We start from the raw sequence: 8,260 nt of genomic DNA on the forward strand, positions 1-8,260 counted from the left end.
GTGTTGCTGTCACAGCTCCAAATTCCATTCACGAGCTATACTGGCTAAAATATTAAAACACAGCTGCATTTCCATCTCAATAGTGGATGCACACAAGTCTACACGAACAGGCATGCACTTTAGATTGACTTCACAAGCCAGATATCCGGTAATCCTGCTGTTGGAGAACGTTACCAAGTGCATGAGCTGGACTACTACATAAGCTAAAATGGATGCTTGTGTGTGTTGGTATGACAGAGCGTAAACAAAGCAGTGCAGAAGACTGAGCACACGAGCACAGCACTGTTTGTGTCTTCCTTTTTCTTGTGCTCTGTCTATTGCGTTTTTTACACTAATGCATTAATTGTGGAAACAACTACCTGCCACAATTTGGTCATCTAGGTCGAACTTTTTGGGCCTTGTACCAGACTAAAGAGCTCTGTTGTGAAAGCAACAGGGTGTAACAATATTGCACTACAAATCAGGGAATACAAAGCATCGATAAGAATGTTCAGCTAAAATAAAAGGCTTCAGCAAAATGTTTAAGACACATACTCACAGGTTAATGCTCATTCACAGCTTCTACGGCAGCCCCATGATTTCTGTGCGTCCATCTGTGCGTGCCTTCCTTCCGCCTTTGGGCAAGTTCGTGTAGAATGTCTGCCAGGAAAACAAAAACATCAGAAACAAGTCGACTTTTTTTTAGCATGCCTCACATAACCCAAATGAACTTTTCTCTCCCCATGAGGTAGCTGTTTAGAAAGCATCCAAACAGCCGCTGCTTTGTCTATGTATAGCTCATAACCAATAGGTAGCATCCAACACGACACCTGGTCATTGTCAAAGCATACGAGACAAGAAACTGAGACAAGTATAAGCAAAGAGCAAACGGCTATATTTCGCCATTATATTGTTTCCTAATCCAGCCCGATGCATTCATGGCTTAAATTTAATTTACACTGCTATATTGGTGTTCACCCTAAACTTACTTTCCAAATAACTCACTAGATAACCTATTTCTCTTACGCACTATATGAATACATGTTAAAAAGATGGGGCATGCAAACATGGACACGAGAGAGTCAAGACACCTAAAACGCTGAGATCACTAACTGGAGGCTCATCACCTAATCTACCTTTACATTGTCGAGAGCGTAAATGCACGCCAAAATTCGATAAATGCAGTTTTGTACAAGCACATGAATGAAGAAATGCGTCCAATTGTCGAGGCCTGGCATATCAATAATGGCAGTGCACGAGAGAGCGAACCGTCGATTAACTAGCATAAAGAAGAAATCAAATGCTTGAGCAGTTATCTCTCACGTAGACTATCGCGCATGCCAGATTGATAGGTATCGCCTCTTGCCTGGGCATGCACAGATAAGTTTCTGTGTCTACTTTATTTTGTGCCACTGTCCACCTTTCCAGTTGGCGTTAGTGGTGTCTTGGTTTCTCTCTTGTGTCCATGTTTGCATGCCCTGCCTTTTTAACATGAATACCTACCAACCAGCTCAGCTGTCTGTTATACTAAATATGTATACAATCTAGAATTACCACTCTGTCCACTTGCTGATGTAATAATAACAATGGGGTTCTGTATGTAAACGTGAAATTAAAAGCACAGGAACCTCTAGGATTTGCACCTCCACCGAAAGTGCAACCACTCCATCAAGGATCGAACTTGCACAGTACAGATCAGCAGCTGACCATTATAACCACTGTATTGCAGCGGGGGATGTTCACTTGGTAATGTAGGTTAATGTTAAGGATTATGGAAAGAGCTGTAGGTTGAAGAAAGACATGCAATTAAGCAAGGAGCTGCAGACATTATGCAGTTTAGATATTTCTGTAATCCAAAGGGCTGGCGCGCAGGGCATGCACCTAAGGAACTCCTGTTCAGCGTCTCTTTTCGAACCAAAGCTTAGCAGAATTGATGTTCCTGTCTAGATATGCCCCTGAGAACCACAGTTAAATAGCTGCAAAGTAAACACTAGAAGACAGAAAAAAATCCATCACTTTTATGATATTAAACACATCAAGATGCAAATACACCAAACACCCTGGACTGTGAAACGCATTGATTGAAAAGATATCAGTTAAACAAAGCAGCATAGCAATGAACTTCCATGTAGCTGCCACACGGCAAAAAGCAGGTGGCTCTGGTGCCATGAAAAATCTATAACAACACTTGTTGAATATAGCAGGATGTTTTGTATGATAAATGTATAAATTACCACTCACAGAAGCTGACATGCTATTTTAAAAATCAGCATTGCAAAAAATAAAGCAAGAAAACCACGTGACGTGTGAATTTACCATTCATAATTTAAGGCTAAAGGGCCCCTAAACAACCCCGGAGTCTAAAATTTGTGACAACTGCACGCTTGTACAACGTGAACATGTTGTCACATTAATTTTTTGATTAAGCGGTGTAATAATGAAGCCACAGGGGATAGAACAAACATTCCAGCTGGTTTCAGCTTCTCGCTCAGCCTGACCATCCTGAAGAGGGGCTTCCTCGGTGTGGCACTGTGCCAGAGCGGTGCGGTGAGGAAGCACAGTCAAAGCACTGGCGAGATAAACCAATTCGCAACACTTGTGACAACCACAGATACTGCATCATCACAAAGCTAAAATGCCGTTTCGTACTGCAGAGGACTATTCAGCAGTCAGCGTTACTTAATGTTGCTCATAGGCAACATTACAGCACTTCGCTAGCAAAGAGGACTGGTCAAGCGCTGAAGAGGAGGTGCGGTTATTGTTTTTAGAAGTGGAGTGTCTGACATTCGCACGATGTGATTCCTGCGGCCCTCTGTACGAATTAGCGAGCTTGTTTGGGAGGTGTAAAAAAAAGAAGTCGGAGCCTGCTGACTGGCCCTTTAAGAGAATGTAAATATACACTAGAAGGAAGTACACTTGTAGACATATTACTATAAGCTATAAAAAACAGGCAATAACATGCTCAATCCATGCAGCATAGGGATGTCTCACACCTTTGCAAGAACTTTACTATGGTCGCTGCATGTTTGTGTAGGCCAGAAGCAGCAGGCTCGTGGCTTCCATGAGTTTGACCCATTCGTTGAAGGGAAACTGCTGCTCACATCCTTGTAGCACTGCCTTTTGAAGATGCTTCCTGCGATAACAAAATGACCACAACACAATTATGGTCTGCAAATATCGACAGATGACCTACATTGCTGCCCTTTCTCATTAAATTCAGCTCTAGACTAAACACTGCAATAGTGGCATCCTCCTACATTACAGGGCATCATACTGCTTTCCTTGGCCTGGTTTTTAGTTCAATAATTGTTTTCACCCATAACAGAATGTAGCACTAGTAAAGATTCGGTTGGGGAGGGTGCAGTCGTAAAGTGTGTATGCAAAGTAAGAATATGAAAAAAAAAACAATGGCATAATTTCACATGAGATATAACAATTATCATAATTCATGTAATGTCAGACACCAAGGTCTGTTTCATTGAGCAAGTTTTGACCTTAAGCTATCACAAAACAATGCCCTTTATGGAAAGTGGGATTTGCAGAGTGAACTCTGATGATGAAATTGGCTGCCTTTACTGGCTCTGTAGCTGCAAGTGCATTGCTAAAGCCGCTTGAATGCACTTAACAAGCCTCTGTAATGGTATTGACAAATCTACAGAGAAGACAAACTCATTCGTTCTCACTTAGCTGCCATCACAGCAATACGTTGCTTCGTGTCAGGTTTCCTGGTATGCAGAATGCACAAACTTGGTGGCCGTGCCATACCACAGTAAACATGATCGACATCTGCTCCAACTGCGTAAGTAGCTGGAAAGTGCTAAATTACACAATCAGCTGTACCATGCACACATAATGTAAATTCTAGCAGTGGCAACGTTTCGCACCTCATAATAGCCTATGGGCATTGTACTCGTTGATGCTGCCAGCTGCATTCCCTGTTTTCATTTCTAGCATGCATAGCAAATGCACACAAAGCACCCAATAACTGTGGGAAGCAGAATAGATCGTCCGAGGTAATCAATAAAATTGATTGACAAGAATTCCACACATCACTCAAGCCTGTTGTTTAGCATAAGTGATGAGAATGTGCAGCCAAATGTAAACAGCAAATTCAGTATTGGCCTTGAAGAATTGCAAGATAGGTTGAAGCTTTCCAGAAACAAACCGTATACAGTAAAGTCTGTCCCAGATACTGAAATCATGAAGTTATAAATTTTAAAGTGGGCCGCTATATTCTTCAGGCACAATGCATTGCATTTATGAAAACGCTAACATCCCTGTACAACAATGCGTGCTGCAAGAAGTCATAAACCTTAATATTTTTGGCACAATGCCATTTCCCAGTACCACGTTTTACAGAAAGGCAACATTTTCCTTTTCAAAACTAAGCCATGTTCCCAGGCAAAATGCACTGTCCATGGTGACAAACATGGAGTACGCTCTTCTATACAGCTTAGCTGGTTTACTGGAACTAAAAGCTACGGTAACGCTGTCTTAATTGAACTGGCTAGCAAGAGCCTTCTCGCTGCTGTTTATGTGAAGTAATTTCACCTTGGCAGAACGTCACAAGAGTAAGTGGCACATAATAATGAGTGCGAAAACACAGTAACAGGTTGTGCAACGGCTACCAGGTATGCCCATTCGTGGAAACTGTGGGCTCTTCCCCCAAATGAACCAGTTGGAAATAACCCTTTTGCATGAATAAATTTAAGTTGGTTGCTGGCATACATAACATTGTTACTCTGCATTTCCATCTCAATTATCTAGCGCTCATTGTTTCCCTTCGACATGACTAGCTCAAAACAAGATTCTTCTTCATTAAATGGAACTTTGTACATTACCTTTACGTTGGCTACAGATGCTTATTTCTTCTGCCTGAATAAGCACCTCCTATAGCATACTTGCCTCAGCCACCTTCTGGACTGCATGGTCAGCACTCCACTGTTTGTTGTGGCACTGCTGTTTGCTACCTGCAGTACGTTGCAAAAAACTTCAGCATTAAAAAAAAAGGTTAAGAAAAGCCGAACCAGGTGTGCCAGCAGCACCTTGCTTGCCCTTTGAGGAGGGAGGAAGAGCTCTGATAAATGGCTAATTCAAGACAAGCGTTGTTCTTCACAAGCTATTATTATGCGATGAGAGGTGGGACTTCAATACACGGACGCACATATAGTGCTAAAAGCAATTGAAAATTCAGCTGAAAGTACGGCTTGTCAAATTAGGTCAACGTGCATAAAGGATAAAAATGGGGCAAATCAACTGAACAAAATACAATGTCATACTGCAGAAATTGCATTTTTAGCAAATCTATGTTCTATGTTATCTATTGCTTGAAAGATGATAAGCAATGTCCAAGAATGCTAACCTAAACGCTTTTGAGGGTCACGTTACTTAATGACAAATAAAATGCACGCCTAAAGAAAACATCCCTAAATACACTTTATTTCTCCCACTGTACCGATTCACGATTCACACGGTGGCTGATGATTATTCCTTCAGAGCTCGTGCGAACGAAATGGATGTTGAAGCTTCGGTTTCACGGCGTTACTCCAAGTAATTTGTCAAGAGACATGCATAAAACGCATGACAATGGTGAGCCTGACAAAAATGTTGTCTCCTTTCAGCAAATATTAGCGTAGAGCAGTGCGTGCAAGCGAGCTAATTACCAAAACTTCATAACACTACCGACTACGTTCTTGACAAATGTCATGCGCGAGCACAATCTTCACAACTACAACCGCATACACTACCAACACGTTATGCGATTTTCTTCGGCGACAAGGCGTACTACAATAACAATAACTCACAATGTACGAAGCGTAACGTTCACTTACCTCTGGCAATAAAAAATACGCTGGCAGCGTACACTGCTGGATGACCGCCGGTTTTCAATGGTGCGCCAAGCGAGGAATCGCCGAGTTACCGGCCGTCCCCGAGCGTAAAGGCATTTTCCAGGGCCACAGAACGCGTCGTCGACAAAGGATTGCGGCGCTGCTACTCACTGACGTGCGGAAACATTTGAAGAAGGTGTTCTTCAAAACTATGAATCGCGTCCGTCGGTCACACCGAACAAAGCAGTCGCAGAGATTGAAGTCGCACGGTCGGCATCTCGTGACTATTTGCCTGGTACCGCGTCTAGTTGCGCTTACGTCAGTAACCACGAAATACAACACGGCCGGCGTTGCTGCGCCCGGGTTGTACGAGACGAAAATGGGCCGCGTCTCGTGCGCGCGGGTGGCAGGAGACGGTAGGTGGGGTAAAGCGACGAGCGTTTCTTTTCTCACAGACTCCATCCGGGTAACTTGGATCTGGGGATATTTTCCCCGTTTGCTTCTTGAAGATCTCCCTATGTCTGGGTACTACCTAGGAACACGTGCAATGCTCTTTTTATCCCTAGGAGAGCTTTGCTGCTCGTCGTTTGCGGGTTGGCGGACGGCGCGTCCGTGCTCGCCGGGTGTGTATGATCCCATGTAGCCCTACCATAGTCGCCCTGTCACTTACCGTCCGTCCTTGTGTTTTCTTTGCCATTATCAGTGTAGCTGAGAATATTGTGCGTTTTTGCAAATTGGCATGAACGAAAGCACTTCGCTGATCGTTATACCGGTGTCACACGGGCAATTGGTCGCGATCACGACCGATCGGGATTGGGCTCGATCCGGATCAGGTGTACCTACACGGTCACTTTTATTTGCAATCAGCGATCTGCGCATCGATATCTGGCTCCCAGATCGCGATTTGACTGATGTCTGCGTCAAACTCGATCCGGATTAGTCTGGACCGAGGAGCAGCAATGATTGATGATCGCGATCAAGGTCCGGGTCAACCTTGACTGCGATCAAAAGTGCCTGCGTGTCACCGGTATTACTTGCAATAGCTATTCTGCCCGCGCATGTGATTGAGTTTTAATATAGTTGATGCTAAAAATCTAGGGCACGTGCACTCAAAGTAATGAAAGTGTCCATGCTTCTATAAGAAGAGAGCCGAGCAGGATCCTTAGACGCCAGGTGGTAATAAGAAATAATTGCAACTGCTGGTTACATCACATTGCTAGTGTTCAATATTTGGACATACAATGATAAGGATACGTCTACATGGTGAGTAGATAAAGAGAAGCGAAATGTTTTGAGAAGCAGCATGACTGCTTTCATTCATGTTGTCGCACGGGTGTATCAGTGGTGTGAATGCACCTGCAACTTTGTTTCTACAGTTGGTGGTTGGTAAAGGTGCACCTTTTTAGGACAAGTTTTCCTTTGGTCATGAGACTTTATAACTGGCTTAATGCAAAATGTGAAGTTAAATGCACCATCATTAGATTAGATGGTACATTTAACTTCTAGATGGGTGACACACTTCATTTGGTTCCACGAATGCACCCCTTCAGTTGCTACTGCACTTTCTTCTACCTACAACTGCCATTTGCAGACTAGAGCAGATGCACACAACCAACATTTGTAGCTGCAAATGCTTGCTCCTTTGTTATACTGAAATTAGTGTTTTTTTTTTTTTCATGTGTTGCTCTTGTACTTGACATCAAAACAACAGAAATGGGAATGTCACTTGTGTTGTTTGGTTTGTTTCCTGACTGAGAACCTGTGACCTTTGACTATTGTGTTGCTTCATCCCTTGACCTTTGCTTTTGCGATGCTCTGTCGCAAGAGTGTACCTGCCTGTCTGTTGCCGATTTCACATATGCTGCATTAATGGTTCACAAAGTGACACACATGAATGGTTTACCGTGTACTTTCAGCATTTTTTTTTACATTCACACAAATGGAAAAATATAGTTGTTTTCAAATTGCAGCTGCCCACCTACCAACAAAGCCACATATACCTGTACCCTCTAAACAAGGAAGCATGACGTTTCAGTTAATAAGGCAAGGACCAATGATAATGGAGTGTGGAAATTTTTTTCTCACCATGTCTCCTTTCTTGTTGATTTCTCTTGTCATAAATGTTTGCATCTTAGCTGTTCTCACTTTATGTGTGCTTACTGGTATGAAGTTTATTTTGTGCCATTGAGAGCTGTTTTCACTGAACTTCGCCCGTTTTAAGACAGTTGCTAATATTTTCCTGTGATAGCCAGCCCGAATGACAAGTAGGAAACCATGCAGGACATGTGGTTCTTTTTCACTTGACACTGCAGTGAGCTTCGACAGCTTTTGGGAACCCGACAGCGGTGACTGCAATAACGATTTGTGTGCAGGAGGATCACCATTTGCTTTTGACTGCCTGCACGGGAAAGTAGGACGTAGTATATGATGTCACAAACACAGGGTGGTACGCA

General features: G+C 43.1%; 1 long non-coding RNA gene across 1 annotated transcript; it reads right to left on the reverse strand.

The window, feature by feature from the left end:
- Positions 1 to 2,991: 2,991 nt before the first annotated feature.
- LOC119377855 (uncharacterized) lies at positions 2,992 to 6,130 on the reverse strand. The gene is made up of 3 exons (XR_005180881.2): positions 5,811 to 6,130; positions 4,821 to 4,949; positions 2,992 to 3,112 (listed from the first exon to the last, which is right to left on the reverse strand). It is a non-coding gene; the product is annotated as an uncharacterized LOC119377855 (long non-coding RNA).
- Between the last annotated feature and the right edge of the window lie 2,130 nt (positions 6,131 to 8,260).

The sequence above is a fragment of the Rhipicephalus sanguineus genome, unplaced genomic scaffold (assembly GCF_013339695.2).
Source record: "Rhipicephalus sanguineus isolate Rsan-2018 unplaced genomic scaffold, BIME_Rsan_1.4 Seq588, whole genome shotgun sequence".
Lineage (NCBI taxonomy): Eukaryota > Metazoa > Arthropoda > Arachnida > Ixodida > Ixodidae > Rhipicephalus > Rhipicephalus sanguineus.